The sequence below is a fragment of the Lolium perenne genome, chromosome 3 (assembly GCF_019359855.2).
Source record: "Lolium perenne isolate Kyuss_39 chromosome 3, Kyuss_2.0, whole genome shotgun sequence".
Lineage (NCBI taxonomy): Eukaryota > Viridiplantae > Streptophyta > Magnoliopsida > Poales > Poaceae > Lolium > Lolium perenne.
Genome location: NC_067246.2, coordinates 344,558,967 through 344,575,552, shown reverse-complemented (window position 1 = coordinate 344,575,552; position 16,586 = coordinate 344,558,967). Strand labels below are relative to the sequence as shown.

Here is a 16,586-nt window from a genome sequence, read left to right as displayed (position 1 = left end):
TTGGAGTGGCTGGCCGTGCTCCTGGCCTCGGCCAACACCAGTCATGATCAACGGAGACCCAGGCCCGCCAATCTGGCACCGCCGCGGCTTACGCCACGGAGACCCGCTGTCCCCACAGCTGTTCGTCCTCGCCGTCGACACCCTCGGATGGCTATTCTGCCGCGCCATCGAGCTTGGAGTGCTACGTCGGCTACACCCACGCCGTGTGCTACCGTCGATATCGCTCTACGCTGACGATGTCATCCTGTTCGCCACCCGCTTCGGGAGGAGATCGAGGACGTCAAAACTATGCTCGAGCTCTTTGGCCGCGCGTCGGGGCTGCGCGTCAATTACGGCAAGAGCACGGCCACCCTCATACGCTGCGCCTTGGAGGAAGCGGCGCCGGCCATTGCGCTGCTGGCCTGCCCTGTCGCCGAGCTGCCCATAACCTACCTAGGCATTCCGCTCACCATCCGCAAGCCCACGAGTGGACAACTGCAGCCGATGGTGGACAAGGTGGCAAGCAGGTTACCCACCTGGAAGGCCGGCCTCATGGGCAAGGCTGGCCGCCTCGCCATGGTGAAATCCGTCCTGGTGCGATCTCATTTCACCAGCTGCTTGTCCTGGCTCCATCCAAGAAGATCCTCAAGCTCATCGTCAAGATTGAGCGAGGCTTTCTCTGGTTGGGACGCGCGGCCGCCAACGGCAGGCACTGCCATGTCAATTGGCAGCGCGTTGCCCGCCCCATCGCCTACGGTGGCCTGGGTGTCCACGACCTGGAAAGAACCAGCCTGTCCTTGCGCTTACGCTGGCTTTGGCTGAGCAGAACGGACAACCGGCGCGCCTGGCATGGCCTGGAGCTCCAATTCTCCGACCAAGAACAGGCCCTGTTCTTCGCTTCCACGACAATGATCCTCGGCAACGGCCGCGACGCCAAGTTATGGGACGATCGATGGATTGAGGGCCGCTCGGTTCGAGAGATTGCGCTGTCGCTCTCAAGTGCATACCAAAGAGGCGCCGCAAATCCCGCACCGTCGCTGATGGGCTGCAAGGAAATGCTTGGGTATCCAAGAGATCGGTGAATACCTGCTCCTTTGGCGAAGGATCGAGGGCACGATGCTCAGCCAAGAACCGGACCGACTCAACTGGAAGTGGACATCGCGAGTATATTCAGCCAAGTCCGCCTACATGGCCACATTCCACGGGTCCACGGCGTGCCCTGCGGCCAAGCACATCTGGCGCACCTGGGCGCCCCAGAAGGTCAAATTCTTCCTCTGGCTGGCCCTCCAAGATCGCTGCTGGACCGCGGAAAGGCTCGCACGACGAGGGCTGCAGCACCACCCTAGATGCCTGCTCTGCGACCAGCTGCCCGAGACCATGCATCATCTGCCGCCGGAGTGCCCGTTTGCCAAGCAAGTTTGGCATGAGGTGCTCTCGTGGCTTTGGATGACATGTAGGATCCCTAGCGCCGAGGATGCTTCGCTCTGTGACTGGATGGCAAAGGTCAAGCCAGCACTTCCAAAGCCGCTTTGGAAAGGGTTTGCATCAGCCTCCTTGCTCATACCATGGATGCTCTGGAAGCACGTAAATGACTGCGTGTTCGACAGGCACAGCCATCGACGTGCACGCTGCTGGCCAACATCGTGGAAGAAGCTTCTCTTTGGGCAAGGGCCGGAGCTCGGGGCTGAGGGCCGTCCTTCCAGCCAGCTTGGGATGTGCACTAGGCAAACCATCCCCTACCTTGTATCACCGTCTCCTAGGAGACTTGTAATTACAACTCTTTCTTTTCAATGAAATGAAGCGCAACGGTCCTGTGCGTGTTCTCGAACCAACAGAGAGAAGCAATGAACATGCATTGGGAAGATAGGAGTACACTCTTTTGTGGACAAAGTTTAGAGCTAGATGTCCACTTATTTGAGGACGGAGGGAGTAGTACTGAACTAGGCCCTCTCGATATGTTACTTTAAGGCAAAACCACCCTACGGATTCATTTTAGCTAAATTTGAACCTACCATCGGTAAGTGCGGTAGACATTCAGCCATACAAGAGCAAAGAGAGAGTCTAATACCGCTAGAGTAGGCATATGGTAGCCATCTTACCATAACTCATCTTAGTTATTTGGTTCAAAGTAGTTACATAATGATCAATTTATCGGCGTTTCCAAAGATATGTATGCCTTATGATAACACAATACTATATGAAACATTGCGAAGTGTATTTGTAATGTTATTATCAAGTGTTGCGGTTATTGGTGTGTCTTACTGGCTGAACTCCATATACATGTTCTTTTCATATTATAATATAATGTTGTGCAAGATATTTTTCATTTTCTGCACTTAAGTACTTACGCTCTCGCATTGTTTCTACAGTGCAGTCATCAAGCCTCAGTATCTTGACTACATTCCAAGAGCTGTCCAAGAAAATTTTGGGCAACTACTTGATGAGTAAGTTGGCACGGGACTGAAAACTAAGTTGTGCGTTGACTTTGAATTGAACCAGGTTATTGACCGAAATGTGGGAGATCTTTTGGATGGTGAGCTCCAGAGTTGTGCAATAGCATTTCTTGCTTCAAAAAGTGCAGAAATTTACATGTTTGACGAACCATCAAATTATATACTCCGTATCTTGTTGTTAAGCGGAGACTGAAGGTTGCATCTTTTGAATCTTCTGACTAAAAGCTTTAAAAAATTCACCGACAAGCTCTTGATCTATGATGTCATATGCTCTGTGAAAAGTTACATCTCTAGCTTTTTTACGACAATAATAAACAGTAGGATTCGGGTGGTATTGTGGGAGATTTCACCCCTTGGGTTCTTGGCAAGTATTAAGGCATACCGTCACATAATATACAATACTAGTTTGCACACTTACTGATTGTTTGTTCATTTGTTATTGGTTTGCATAGCTGTTGAAGTGAGTACTGTAACAAAGCTATGCTCGGTTTTTCAGGCTTAGGTTTACTATATATGTTAATTACTCAATTGAAGTTACATTTAGTTTTACAAACTAAGGACCTTTACATCACAAGTGGTGTTCCCGCTTTTCTGAAATATCATTTCAATACTTGTATAGACCGTAGCTACATATGCATTTCCCGCATGGAGCTCACAATATCATCCATTTTCTTTCTTTTCTAGCGCAAATAGTCTTCCTTGCCTTTTGCTATGCTCTATGTAAATTAATGTTGTTTAGTTGCTTTTAAGCAATGTTATGGATTGAAGCTTGTGTATACAAGGGTTGCACTTTTGGCCTGTGAAAATAAATTGTACCCTACCGAGTTAATCCCCTCCTCTTTTGATGTTTGACATGTTAACAATGAGTTGTCCTTAACAATACAAGTAAGAATTGTGTGCTGCGGCATTCTTTTCTGAAGGAATATCCTATTTTTTGTTATCTTGTAGATCTTCAAAAGGAAGACCTTTTTGGCAAGGAATGATTGTTGAAGCTGGATATGTTCATAATCTTAGGCAAGATTTTAGCAGGTACCTGTGCGATGGAGGTCCTAATTTTTATATTTATGTATTTCTTTTGTGTGACCATTTTTATATGTGTATGCTTCATTTCACGCCACGTGTAGAGTAGGCTTTACTGGGGTGGTTTTCAATTAATCTGTCGAATCGGGGCAAGAAGTTTTGTCTCATCCATGGGCATTGAAAAAACTTGATCCTGTTCTAAATGATCTGGAAGCTGCTGGTCCGCATGGTATTGACTATTGAGGCATGACAAACCGATAGTATGGGCAGAATAATCATTTTGCAATTAATTGCAAGAAGTAATACTTAATTCAAGTCTTTTAAGCACACCTCACTTCTTCGTATCCACCTATGGCCTTCCAGGGAGCAGCATTACAACGGTAAACCATGGTCTCCCTGCCCCCAACTCCTCTGGATCCGCCATCCCTATTCATTTTTTGGTTCAAAAACATCTCTCTTATAGTGATGGTTCGGGGTTGGTTCAGGTTTGGACTTTCTTTGTGTTAGTGCTGAAAATTCCAATGAATTTTACCATATTCATCCAACCATGCATTATTTTTTAAACTGTATGAGATGTTTAGGAACAGTAATCATTCACTTGGGATTTGGTTAAACTCTTCCTCGAACATATTTCTCACAAGTCCAAAGTGGAGTTTTTTTCCATATTGTTTGTGATATGTTCGATTTGGCTAATTGCAGATTTTTTGTATGGTGCTAGGTGCTAGCTTGTACAAGGTGCGTGCATGTACCTACTTGTGTACTTTGACTAGCTTCTGGTTTTCATGCATATATAGTTATAAGCACATACGCGAACATGGATGTACTTTCACAATGTCTTAATCTTGTCGCCATTGTTTTTTGTGCACCATTAATAAAGTAGAGAACAGTGGGTAGATGATTTTGCCAGGTTTTAAATTCACATGGAAGCAAAGCACTCTCTTGGATTGCTGAATGATTTGTAGTTGGTTCTAGCTAGCTTCAGGTTGTCATTTTTGTCGGCAAGCCTGTAGAAATGTGCATTGGCTGCAAAAGATTCATTGAGCTTGTGGATATTATTTACCGAATGTTAATTATTTGCATGTGCCATGTTGAATGCTGATCAACAACTACTATACATGCTCTCACGATTAGTAGCAAGCAGCAGTTGCAACTTGTAATAACTTGATCAGTAATTGAGTCGGCAGTGTTGTATCCGAACACTTACTATTGTTTGTAATAGTGTGCTCATTTTTATCCTGTTAAGTTAATTACTGGTGTAAAGAATGGCAAATTTAATTATGTTGATTTATTTCACTGGGCTTGATCAAGTATTTTGACCATTTTCTCATGCTGGTATATACGCACTAGATCTAAAGGTTGGGCGCTGATGGCCATGGTCAACCACTAGGTCTCCAAGATGGACGACATCATCATGATGTAGAGCATTTAGGTAAACTCACTAGTTCCTACAGTGGCTTGTCTGGCTGTTGCATCTTAGGCATGTCCTGGTGCTTGCTGGATGCTGCTATTCTCATGGCAGTGAACCTGGTTACTAGTGCCTAGTGATGTGGTTGTATAGTAGTGTCATTTGCTGCAATCTAATTTTCTTGGACTTGACGATCATGTGACGCTTAATTTTCTATGTATGTTGAGCATATGCCTGATATGATGGTTGTACAGTAATTATGTCTCGCTGATTGAGATTATAACATCAATTTTCAGTTCTACAACTGAAGTTTGATGCAAAATACCAAGGTTGTAGTTTTTTTGCGAGCTGGTGACCGTTGTTATGCAAGTACTCATCAGCCAGAGCCCAGATGTATCCCTCCATCCATTTTGTTCTGGAATTTTCTGAAATCCTGTGTAAAAGGAGCTGCCTTTTACAAATGGCATGGTTCTGAATTGTTGACATTTACAATTCATGTTATTTGAAGCATCAATACGTCTTTTGGCATGGTAGCTATTCTGGATTAACACAAGTCCATGTTTTGTTGTGTACTTTCTGTTGAATTTAGAATGCTTGTCCAATACTTGGGAATAATGAAATTAACATCAGTTCGTCTTGCTTGCTTCTAGGAATAAGTCTATAGATGTAGCAGGGTGCAAAAAAATGCTTTTGCTTTGCTCATATAGTTTACTTGCATAATCTACATGAGTGAGTTGGACTCTCATACTCATCATGTGTAAGTAATATGAAATCGCAAAAACTCATAATCATTATTTGTTGAACATTCCTTGTGCCCATCTTGGTGCTTGGTATGTCTTAATTATCTGTGTGCCGTTCAACTGTTTCTTTTGCCGTGGAGGTAACATTTCTTGAAACTGTTATCTTGCAGGTAATTGGCGAGCCGAGCCTTCCTTGGCTGACAGTGCAGGGCTGTACATGGAGCAAGCCCGGTTGTGGCGCTCGTGAAGGGGACGTGGATTCGGCCCTGGTGCAGCAGCAACGGGGAAGCAGAGCTGACGGGAGGGAGCCTTTCCTGTGGGATGGATCATGCTTTTCGGTGATGTTTGACTTGTTGGCTCTCTGCCAGCATGGTGCCAGTGGTTGTCGGATCTGGCTAGTCTTTATAGGGATAAGCTCGACTACTGGGATGACCAGGGAGTAGTGCAGCATGTATTTGAAATCCTGGTGTTTCCAAGTTGTTTTGTGTAGATCATTCCAAAAAATCTGAGACTAGTTAAGCATATCATGTACTGATGTTGTTATATTAGAATTGCTGGTATTATACTCCATCCGTCCTTGCCCTTGACAACAAGTAGCAAAGTTTGTGTAAATAATTTTTGAATTCAACCTGGTTCCCCGAATATATTTATCAGGCAAACATGGTCCGTAGCCTATGTGAATATTTGTGCAATATTTACAGGCCTGTGTACTAGCACCAGATTAGATGTGCGTATAAGTAGTAAAGCTGCACATGCATATGCAATATTCTAGATTTTCTTTATTATTTCTAGTTACGGTGGTGCTTGTATACTAGTCAGTGTAGTTGTGAAGGAAGAAAAAGGAAAAAAGTTCTGTCCCTGTGAAAAATTTGATCTTGGCTGAAACGTGATTTACATATATACTACTCTCCATCTCTCCCGGTGTATTGGGCTCAGTAAAAGTTGCTAGATAATTCCGGGCGCAGCTCCTCTACAGCAGTGGTGTTACTGTACCAGTTTCATCGAACGGGTCTCCTGCCATTCATCGATCGGTGGACACCAGATTATAAAAATAATTCATGTGTTTAATTAAGGTGGTATGGAGGGGATATCACATATATCTTCCTGTTGGCGCCAAATGAATTGTGTGAGAAGTACAAACTAGCGCCAAAAAATAGAGCAGGATCATCTCCTGTAGATTGAGAATCACTTGGCTAAACAGCTGCATCGTAGGACATCTCTAGTTGTTCCTCCAAGTGACATGAAAACAATACGTAATTGCGATTTGGGATGCCTCGTTGCTGTCACACACGGCCCTTGGTCGACGACTCGCCGCCAACAGCCTGACACGACGCCCTTGATCGACGCCTCGCCGGCGGTAGCGACACGACGCCCTTCCTCTCCACCTCGCCGCCAATAGTGACACAGTTCTCATCCTCAACGCCTTGCCGCTGCCGATGGCAGTACATGACGCCCTTCCTCACCAATTACCCTTCCTTGACTTTGCGTTGTCCTTGTCGTCCGATGCCTTCGGCCACCTCTCCCTACTCTTGCGCAACCGAGGTTGTATTTGCGAAAACATGGCTGGCTCTGCAATCTGCAATGTACATATTTGGCGCAACTGAGTTGTACAGTGCAGGCTAGCCGGCCGGCCTCGTCGGCCTCGTCGATTGCTGCAGCCGCCGGTGCCGGGCTTCTACGTCCAGCGGTGTAGACCGGTCGGCCGTGACAGCTGGTTCCGCTGGTGCCGATCTTGGACGGTCAGCAATCAACAATACTGTTGCGAGTACGTGCAGCCATGCAAGTTCAACAATGGGCGCGGCTCTTCTGAAATATTACTTGCGAATTTGGCGCAAAGTTTGTTCCTAATCCGTTATCCATCGATGAGTGGCAGGAGGCTCGTTAGATTAAACTGGACGGCAGATTTTCTGAATTACTGTACGGGTACAGTAACATCAGTACTGTAGAGGATCCACGCCCCATAATTTCAGATAGGGAGTAAGTTTTTCCTCTAATCAGGGTAACTTTAGGAGCCACATCTTAATAGCTAAGGCTGGTCATAGTGATGGTATCATAGGTAATATTATGCATTTTAGGCCCACAAAAATGATGATGTGGCATCTAATTAAGGAGGAGAGATAGGATTAGAGTAACATAGGTGGATATTGTATCATAGCGGATGTTACGAGAAAAAGTAAATGGAAAATAAATCTTGTACGTAGATTAAATTGAGATTCTACAAAACAATAAATTTGAAAGTTTATGATAGTACTCTATAATACCACCCACTATAGAGATAGTATCATAAATAAGTATCATATGCATGATACTAGTATATGATACTATGCACTATGACCAGTCTAATTTACTTGGGCAAGCCAAGTTAATGAAGGACCACATAACTTGTGCATGCATAGGTCCTAGTTACGGGATCATGCAAGGCGGGAGAGAGATGGAGAGAAATTAGCGGAACAAATTAGTGCTAATTAATTGTCAAGCGGGCCTTATATCGGAGAATAAATCGTGACATATATATTTACCTAGTGGGACTAATACACCGGGATAGAGGGAGCAAATTGATTTGGAAGCTGCCATCAAATACGCAATAATAGACCAGGTATACATAGGCAATCACACATAATTAGGACCCCATTTACCGGTCCGGCGAGCCACTTGGGTAGGTAGTCAGGTATGCCCATAAATTGTGTTTGTTTTTTCTTTTGAGGTAACCCATAAATTGTGTTTGTTAGTTGCCTTGCATGCGCTCCAATTTAATGGCCACATCATCTATCCGCGGCCACAACTCATCTGAGCGTTCCATCTTACATACCCTCTCATAACAAACAACAAGTTAAAAGAGATTACAATGTCCAATTGGGACTAATACACCGGGATAGAGGGAGTAAATTGATTTGGAAGCTGCCATCAAACATCCGTAGGCAATCACACATAATTAGGATCCCATTTACCGGTCAGGCGAGCCACCTGGGTAGGTAATCAAGTATGCTCATAAATTGTGTTGGGTTAGTTGCCTTGCATGCGCTCCAATTTAATGGTCACATCTCAGCGGTCCATCGCAAGCCCGCTCATAACAAACAACATGGTAGAAGAGATTACAACGTCCAAACTCATTATGAAAAACGAAAAAAAGAGCGGCAGCAACGAAAAAGTGGCGCCATGTTTCAAAATAATTTGAATGAAAAGCTCAATCTTGACCTCCTCTCGCAGTCTATAAATATGAGGAGGGGTCGAACAAACGCGTAAGGCCGTGTGTGACGACTTAGACTTTGACTCTTTACTCGTCGAGGAGAGGAGAGGAGAGGAGTCACCATGTCCTTGTCTTTATCGATCGATCTAATCGCCGGCTGCGTCGAGGAGAGGATCCATTTAAGAGGTACTTAGTTCATGCATCCACACCGTCCCTTCTCGTTGGTGTATTTGCTTTTTTGAACTGCTGGTATTAGATCTCATCTGATCGATGGTACCTTTGTTTTAATAAATTGATGACCAAGGGAAAGTGAATTCGGCGCGCGGCGAGCGGGTGCAGGGTGGTCGGCGGCGAGCGGCGAAGTGGACGCAGGTCGGAAGGAAACCGTGGCGCTAGACCGGTAAGTAGTCGATCCTTTTCGTTGACTTGCACTGCGCGCTCTGTTTTTTTTCCCCTTGATGGAGTGTTTTGCTGTGTGCGTGCGAGATCTGGTAATCGATCGAACTAAATATTGATCCATCGAGACACTGGGCTTCGAGCCGCCAGGCGCGCAATCTGGTGCTTGATCGAACTAAAATTTGAACGAAGGCGAGAATCTATGTGCTTTGGCACACGCCACATATCCGACTCAAATTCCCCGTGGGAATAATCGTAAGGTTGGTCTAACTGCTACCTTGTCGACATGAGTGTGGGAGACAGGCAGAGACGCGCGTTGACCAACTAAAATCCTGGTTTACATAAGGTTGGTCTCGCTGCTACGTACACCTAGCTTTCCAGCGGTTTGTGGTCTGGTAGTCTGAACATCCTGCTGCAGGATCGCTTGGCTTCAGGCAAATCTCTGCACGCTCCTATTGCAGGCATGAACGGCCGCTGATGCTAGTACTAGTTCGTGCCATGCATCAGCCACGCTCTTTTTACTGCCATTCACGCCGCGGTAGTTGCGCAACGCGATCGGTGCGTCCCTCACATACTCACAGGTCAGAGCACACCATATATGCTCATCATTTCCTTGGCTCAAGCGCTGCACACCGATCGATCCACCTATCCCAGTTCGCTATGGCAAGGGCTCCCGCGGCGAGGCGCCGTGTCCGTGTGGACCAAGACGCCATGGCCAAGTCCCTCCTCGTCGTCCTCGGGCTTGCCCTCCTCGCGGCCGCCTGCACCGGCCAGCACGGCCGAGGAGCAGCCACCGCCGCCTCGTCGGACGGCGACAACCTGCAGCAGCGGCAGGCGGCCATGATGGAGGCCGTCCAGGTCTTCTCCGAGTACAACCAGGAAGTCACAGACCCCCGGGCGCTCGAGCGGGCGGTGGCCACGGTGAACCGCGAGGTGGGGACGCTGCGGCCGATCTTCCAGGTCGTCAGCAGGATGCCCGAGGGCAGCGCCAAGGAGGAGGCCAGCGCCGCGGCCAAGGAGCTGCTCACTCGCCACCTCGCCCAGCTGCTCCCTGGCGGCTCCGTCAAGATCGCCGACGACATGCCGTAACTTGCATGCTGGTTTCTTGTTTAGACTTTAATTACAAAAGATCGAGAAGATCCTTCTGTGCTCTAGTAAGCCTCCATTTCATGATCGTCGGAGCATGTAAGCGCCTAGCGCTTCATTTGTTATCCCTGTCCTCTGTTCGACTAGGTTTAATGGATTGTTCCACTAGTGCGCGCTGCTGCTATCTTTGTTGAGCAATAAGCACTATGTGCTCGATTATGTGTCAACAGAAGTATGGGTAATATTGGAAGTAACTTTTTTAAAAAGCTGAGCAGTGGGTTCTTTTTCTTCTTTTGGCACATTGTAATGCTTAAATTAATCAAGTTACCATTTTCAGTTGAAAAAATATGATTTATGGTGAATAAACTCCCAAGTAAAATTTTAAATTCTATCTACATTCTTTCTTTGGTCATGAATATTCACTTGTTCACAGAATTAACGAAAACACAGAACAAATTTGCATTGCGAAACTTCACGAAAACACACATACTTATATATGGGGGACGAGCATCCTGAAGAGTGGGACCAGCTGGTAGGTCACTACGGGTCGACATCCTCCACACAGTAGTCAGTCCCAAGCAACTCCTTATGGTATATCGATCCCCTCTCCCCTCCCCAAAGCACCATGTCGGTCTTATTGGGGTCCGAGCACAAAATTAGTCTCCAGCAGATACCCCTCGACTTTATTCGGACACCCTCATTGACTTTGTTCGACTAGGTTTTAAAAAATACGCTAAATAGTTCAAGATGTTGGAAATAATGTAATCTAGCGACCCAAAAAAATCTACCATGCATTGCAAAAAAATGATAAAAATCTGACATCTGAAGTAGTGAATAGTGCAAGAAAATTGAACCTCTAAAATCTGAAAGATTTCGTCATTTTGTTTAAGCCCAAAATATAAGGTATTCGGGTTTAAATTTTGTATGTTGGTAGAGTATATTGTTATATATATGTCTAAAATTTCTTTTAGAATCGTTTGAAACATTGAAATAGTTGTTTTAACTTTCGAAAAAAAAAAGAGCTTCAAAGCAAATTTCGGTAATCCAGCAGATATTTGTTCAAGACTCAAGAGTACGAACTAGAAGAAGGCTGGTGTGCTTTCGCAAAAAAAAAGGCTGGTGTGCAGTTCAATCCTATCCGGAGTAGGAGTACTTTCCAAATCTGCAGTGCGTCACTATATGATTCGGTTTTACTTTTGTGACGATAGAACGGTACAGTTTGTCAGTGCAGCATATGAGAGGTCGACACGTACATACAAGCTACCAAGCTAGCCCCATCACTGCATCTACTGTCGCGCCTGCTCTTCCCCTCACGAGCCTCGTCTGTCGTCTCCCATATCTCTGCCAACAAATTAAGTGCCTCTTGTTGAATTTCAGCAGCGCGAAATTATGTTGGGCGAGATGGAAGTTTGGCAATGTTTTTCCGTTGGTTTTCGTCACCGGATCCGACGAAATGGCGGTTCGAATTTAGAAATTGTTAATCTAGGTGCGAGACTGGGATGTTTATTCGCCATCGCACCTTATCTCTCCGCAAGAAATCGTAGGATCTACAATAATGCTACAGATCCGTCGAATGCCTAGCGGCTTTGAGGGTAAAACCACAATGTCCGAATCTCCTTGAGCAACTCAATTGATTCAAGCATCTCAAGTAGTGCCGTAGGAAAAGAAACCTAATGATAGATAGATCCATTAACTGAAGACACAAGAAGAACAGAGGATAACAAGGAACAGAGGACAACAACGAACAGAGGAATAGCTAGCGTGCGCTTACATCCTCGACCGACCACGAACAAGAAGCTTAAGTAGGAAACTAAATGCATAGGGCCTGAGCCAACAATCTACGAGGAACCCAGAATGATGCAAAGCTACAGCTCGTTGATGATCTTGACGGATCCGCCGGGCAGCAGCTGGCCGAGCTGGCGGGTGAGCTGCTCCTTGGCCGCGGCACGCGCCTCCTCCTTGGCGCGGGCCTCGGCGGCGGTGCTCTCCGGCATCTCGCTGATGGCCATGAAGATGGGCCGCAGCGGCGCCATCGCCTCGTTCACCGTGGACACCGCCCGCTTGAGGTCCTCGGGGTTGGTGCTCGCCGGGTTGTAGCCGGAGAACACCTTGACGGCGTCCGACATGGCATCCTGTCGCTGCGGGAGGTCGTCGTCGTCCCTGGCGGCGGGGAATGCTCCGGCGCGGTCGGTGCTGGCCATGGCGGAAACAAGGGCGAGCGTGACGAGGAAAGGGATGAGCTTCTGAGCTATGGTTATGGGAGGAGAGCGGATCGAGTAGTGCGTCTGCTAGGAAGGAAGGTGATGAGTATATATTGAGGAGAGTGGTGACCCTCGCAGCACACCGCCGGGAAGTGGCTCTCTTTTTTTTCTTTCTTTTTTTCACACCCGGAGCATATGTTCCTAGTATTTTGACATAAATTTTAAATGTACTATAAAATATTGAAAACTCCTATAACAATGCCGCACACTGTTAGACTGTATATACATCTAGAGTCCTTGTATTGTACTATCCTGTATTTGTACCCATATATACTATATAGTATTGGGCGTTCCTCAACTTGTCTTGTCTTACATGATATCAAGAGCGTAAAAGCCATCTATGTCTTCCGCATGACCATCTCCGCGTCGGTCTCGGCTGCCTCGACCACCTCCACAACGTCTCCGATGGGTTCCCTGACGGCTGCGCCTGCTGTGTCCCTGTTCCTCGCGGCGCTTCTCGCTAGCACCGTCCCGCCGCCTCTTGCGTCGCCGCCGATCTCAACGATGGCCACGGGTGTGTCCTTCTCCGGCACCGCCGGCGCCAGCACTTTGGGCACGGGCGCATGGCATTTCGCTCCGCCCTGTCATCCCCGCCCTTCCCGACGTCGGGTGCTGCTACTGCCCCCGTCCCGATCTCGACGCGGAACCTTGGTGCATTGTATGCGGCGGCTCCAGCCGCTCATGTCTCGCCGCCGTACGCTGATCTCTCGATGGCTCTGATGCCCTATGGTGCGGCGCCGTCACCCTATGGTGGGTCTATACAGCCAACCACTGTTCTATGGTGCGCACTCGCCGCCTTCCCCGTACGTGCCACCGTCTGAGCCGCCTTCGCCGCCACCACCTGCACCAGCTCCGACGGACTATGATGTCGGCTCGGTCCCATCTCCTGCCCCGGTCCACTTTGCGCACCTCCTGGCCGTGATACTAAACGTCGACAACTATCTTCTCTGGCGTGCTCAAGTGTTGCCTGATGTCTACGCACACTCCTATTCCTGTAGACAGTTGCTTGCGCACAGTTGACGTGGGCGTAGTAGCTTCCTTGTGACGGTAAAGCACTCGTCCGTTGGGAACCCCAAGAGGAAGGTATGATGTGTATAGCAGCAAGTTTTTCCTCAGTAAGAAACCAAGGTTTAATCGAACCAGTAGGAGTCAAGAAGCACGTTGAAGGTTGTTGGTGACGGAGTGTAGTGCGGCGCAACACCAGGGATTCTGGCGCCAACGTGGAACCTGCACAACACAACCAAAGTACTTTGCCCCAACGAAACATTGAGGTTGTCAATCTCACCGGCTTGCTGTAACAAAGGATTAGATGTATAGTGTGGATGATGATTGTTTGCAGAAAACAGTAGAACAGTATTGCAGTAGATTGTATTCGATGTAAAAGAATGGACCGGGGTCTACAGTTCACTAGAGGTGTCTCTCCCATAAGAAATAGCATATTGGGTAAACAAATTACAGTTGGGTAATTGACAAATAGAGAGGACATGACAATGCACATACATGACATGATGAGTATTGTGAGATTTAATTGGGCATTACGACAAAGTACATAGACCGCTATCCAGCATGCATCTATGCCTAAAAAGTCCACTTTCAGGTTATCATCCGAACCCCTTCCGGTATTAAGTTGTAAACAACAGACAATTGCATTAAGTATGGTGCGTAATGTAATCAATAACTATATCCTCGAACATAGCATCAATGTTTTATCCCTAGTGGCAATAGCACATCCGTAATCTTAGAGGTTGCCGTCACTCCCCCAGATTCACGGAGACATGAACCCACTATCGAGCATAAATACTCCCTCTTGGAGTTACAAGCAATGACTTGGCCAGAGCCTCTACTAGCAACGGAGAGCATGTAAGATCATAAACAACACATAGATAGATTGATAATCAACATAACATAGTATTCTCTATTCATCGGATCCCAACAAACACACATGTAGCATTACAGATAGATGATCTTGATCATGATAGGCAGCTCACAAGATCAGACAATGAAGCACAATGGGGAGAAGACAACCATCTAGCTACTGCTATGGACCCATAGTCCACGGGTGAACTACTCACTCATCAATCCGGAGGCGACCATGGCGGTGTAGAGTCCTCCGGGAGATGATTCCCCTCTCCGGCAGGGTGCCGGAGGTGATCTCCAGAATCCCCCGAGATGGGATTGGCGGCGGCGGCGTCTCAGTATGTTTTCTCGTATCGTGGCTCTCGGTACTGGGGGTTTCGCGATGAAGGCTTTAAGTAGGCGGAAGGGCAACGCGGGGGGCCACACGAGGGCCCCACACGCCAGGGCCGCGCGGCCAAGCCCTAGGCCGCGCCGCCCTGTTGTGGCGGCGCCTCGTGGCCCCACTTCCTTTCCCCTCAGGTGTTCTGGAAGCTTCGTCCAAAAATAGGACCCTGGGCGTTGATTTCGTCCAATTCCGAGAATATTTCCTTACTAGGATTTCTGAAACCAAAAACAAGCAGAAAACAAAGAATCGGCTCTTCGGCATCTCGTTAATAGGTTAGTGCCGGAAAATGCATAATAATGACATATAATGTGTATAAAACATGTGAGTATCATCATAAAAGTAGCATGGAACATAAGAAATTATAGATACGTTTGAGACGTATCAACAGTGTTGGGCCTCCAAGGGCAGAGGTTTGTAGAACAGCATCAAGTTTCCCTTAAGTGAATCACCCAAGGTTTATCGAAATCAGGGAGGTAGAGGTCAAAGATATCCCTCTCAAGCAACCCTGCAATTAAAATGCAAAAAGTCTCTTGTGTCCCCAACACACCCGATACACTTTTCAAATGTATAGGTGCACTAGTTCGACGAAGAGATAGTAAAACACATGTGGTATGGATGAATATGAGCGACACTATTAATATGCAACAAGTAAACATGCAGTAAAACAATAAACGAACGGTGCCAGAAAAGAGCTTCGTCGGCACTAAGGAGTGTGATGTAATATTATGAAACAAGGCCCAGGGATCATACTTTCACCAGTGGCACTCTCAACAATGCAATCATAATTAGATATAAATATAAGCACTTCATCATGCTACTACGAAACACTTTCTTGTTAGATAAAGAACACAAACTCATCGTGCATGGGCTATAAAAGCACACCTCAAGATGCAGCCCCAAGTACCATGAACACCCCACGCTGTCACTTTGAGCATTCATAGGAGGAATTAATATTATACAATTCATAAGGGAGCCACACACGGTACATACCGCGATCACGCTGACCCCAAAGTTCATATGATAAAACACTAGAGTAGCACAACAACATCTAGATTACAAAGCGTACGATCATATAAAAAATCATATCACGAGAGTGAGAGAAACCACATAGCTACCGGTACGGCCCCTCAGCCCCGGGGTGAACTACTCCCTCCTCATCATAGGAGGCAGCGATGGCGATGGCTCCGGGGGAACTTCCCCGTCCCGGCAGGATGTCGGAACAAAGACTTCTGTCCCCCGAAACTTGGTTTCGGCGATGACGGCAGCTACGGAGCTCTTCTTCCACGGAAAAGTTACGCCTCGTAACTTTTAGGGTCAGGAGCTTCTTATAGGTGAAGAGGCTACGCGAGGCGGTGCTCGAGGGGGGAATACATGGGGCAGGGGCGGCCAGGAACCAGGCCGCGCCTGGCCCATGTATAGCCACCCTGTGGCTCTCCCGGCACTCCCCTTCTGGCTCCCGGAGTCTTCTGGTGAATAAGAATTTTGGTGAATTTTCCAGATTTTTCCGAGCACTTTCATTTTTGGACTATTTCTGCAATAAACAGACATAATAAATGAATCGGCACCGTGGCACTTGTTAATAGGTTAGTCCAAATAATGACATAATATGATACAAAGTGCCTATAAAACATGTTGGAATTGGTGCAAAACAAGCATGTAGCATCAAAAATTATAGATACGTTTGGAACGTATCAACATCCCCAAGATTAACTCCTGCTCGTCCCGAGTAGGTAAGTGATAACAAAAGTAATTTTTGAGGTGACATGCTATCACACAACCATGATCATGCAATTGTAAAAGCACATAGAGCTGGGATC

General features: G+C 46.8%; 1 long non-coding RNA gene across 1 annotated transcript; it reads left to right on the top strand.

The window, feature by feature from the left end:
* The first annotated feature begins 2,355 nt into the window (after positions 1-2,355).
* Positions 2,356-6,190, top strand: LOC139837749 (uncharacterized). The gene is made up of 4 exons (XR_011754414.1): positions 2,356-2,512; positions 3,381-3,461; positions 4,800-4,881; positions 5,768-6,190. It is a non-coding gene; the product is annotated as an uncharacterized lncRNA (long non-coding RNA).
* Positions 6,191-16,586: the final 10,396 nt, after the last annotated feature.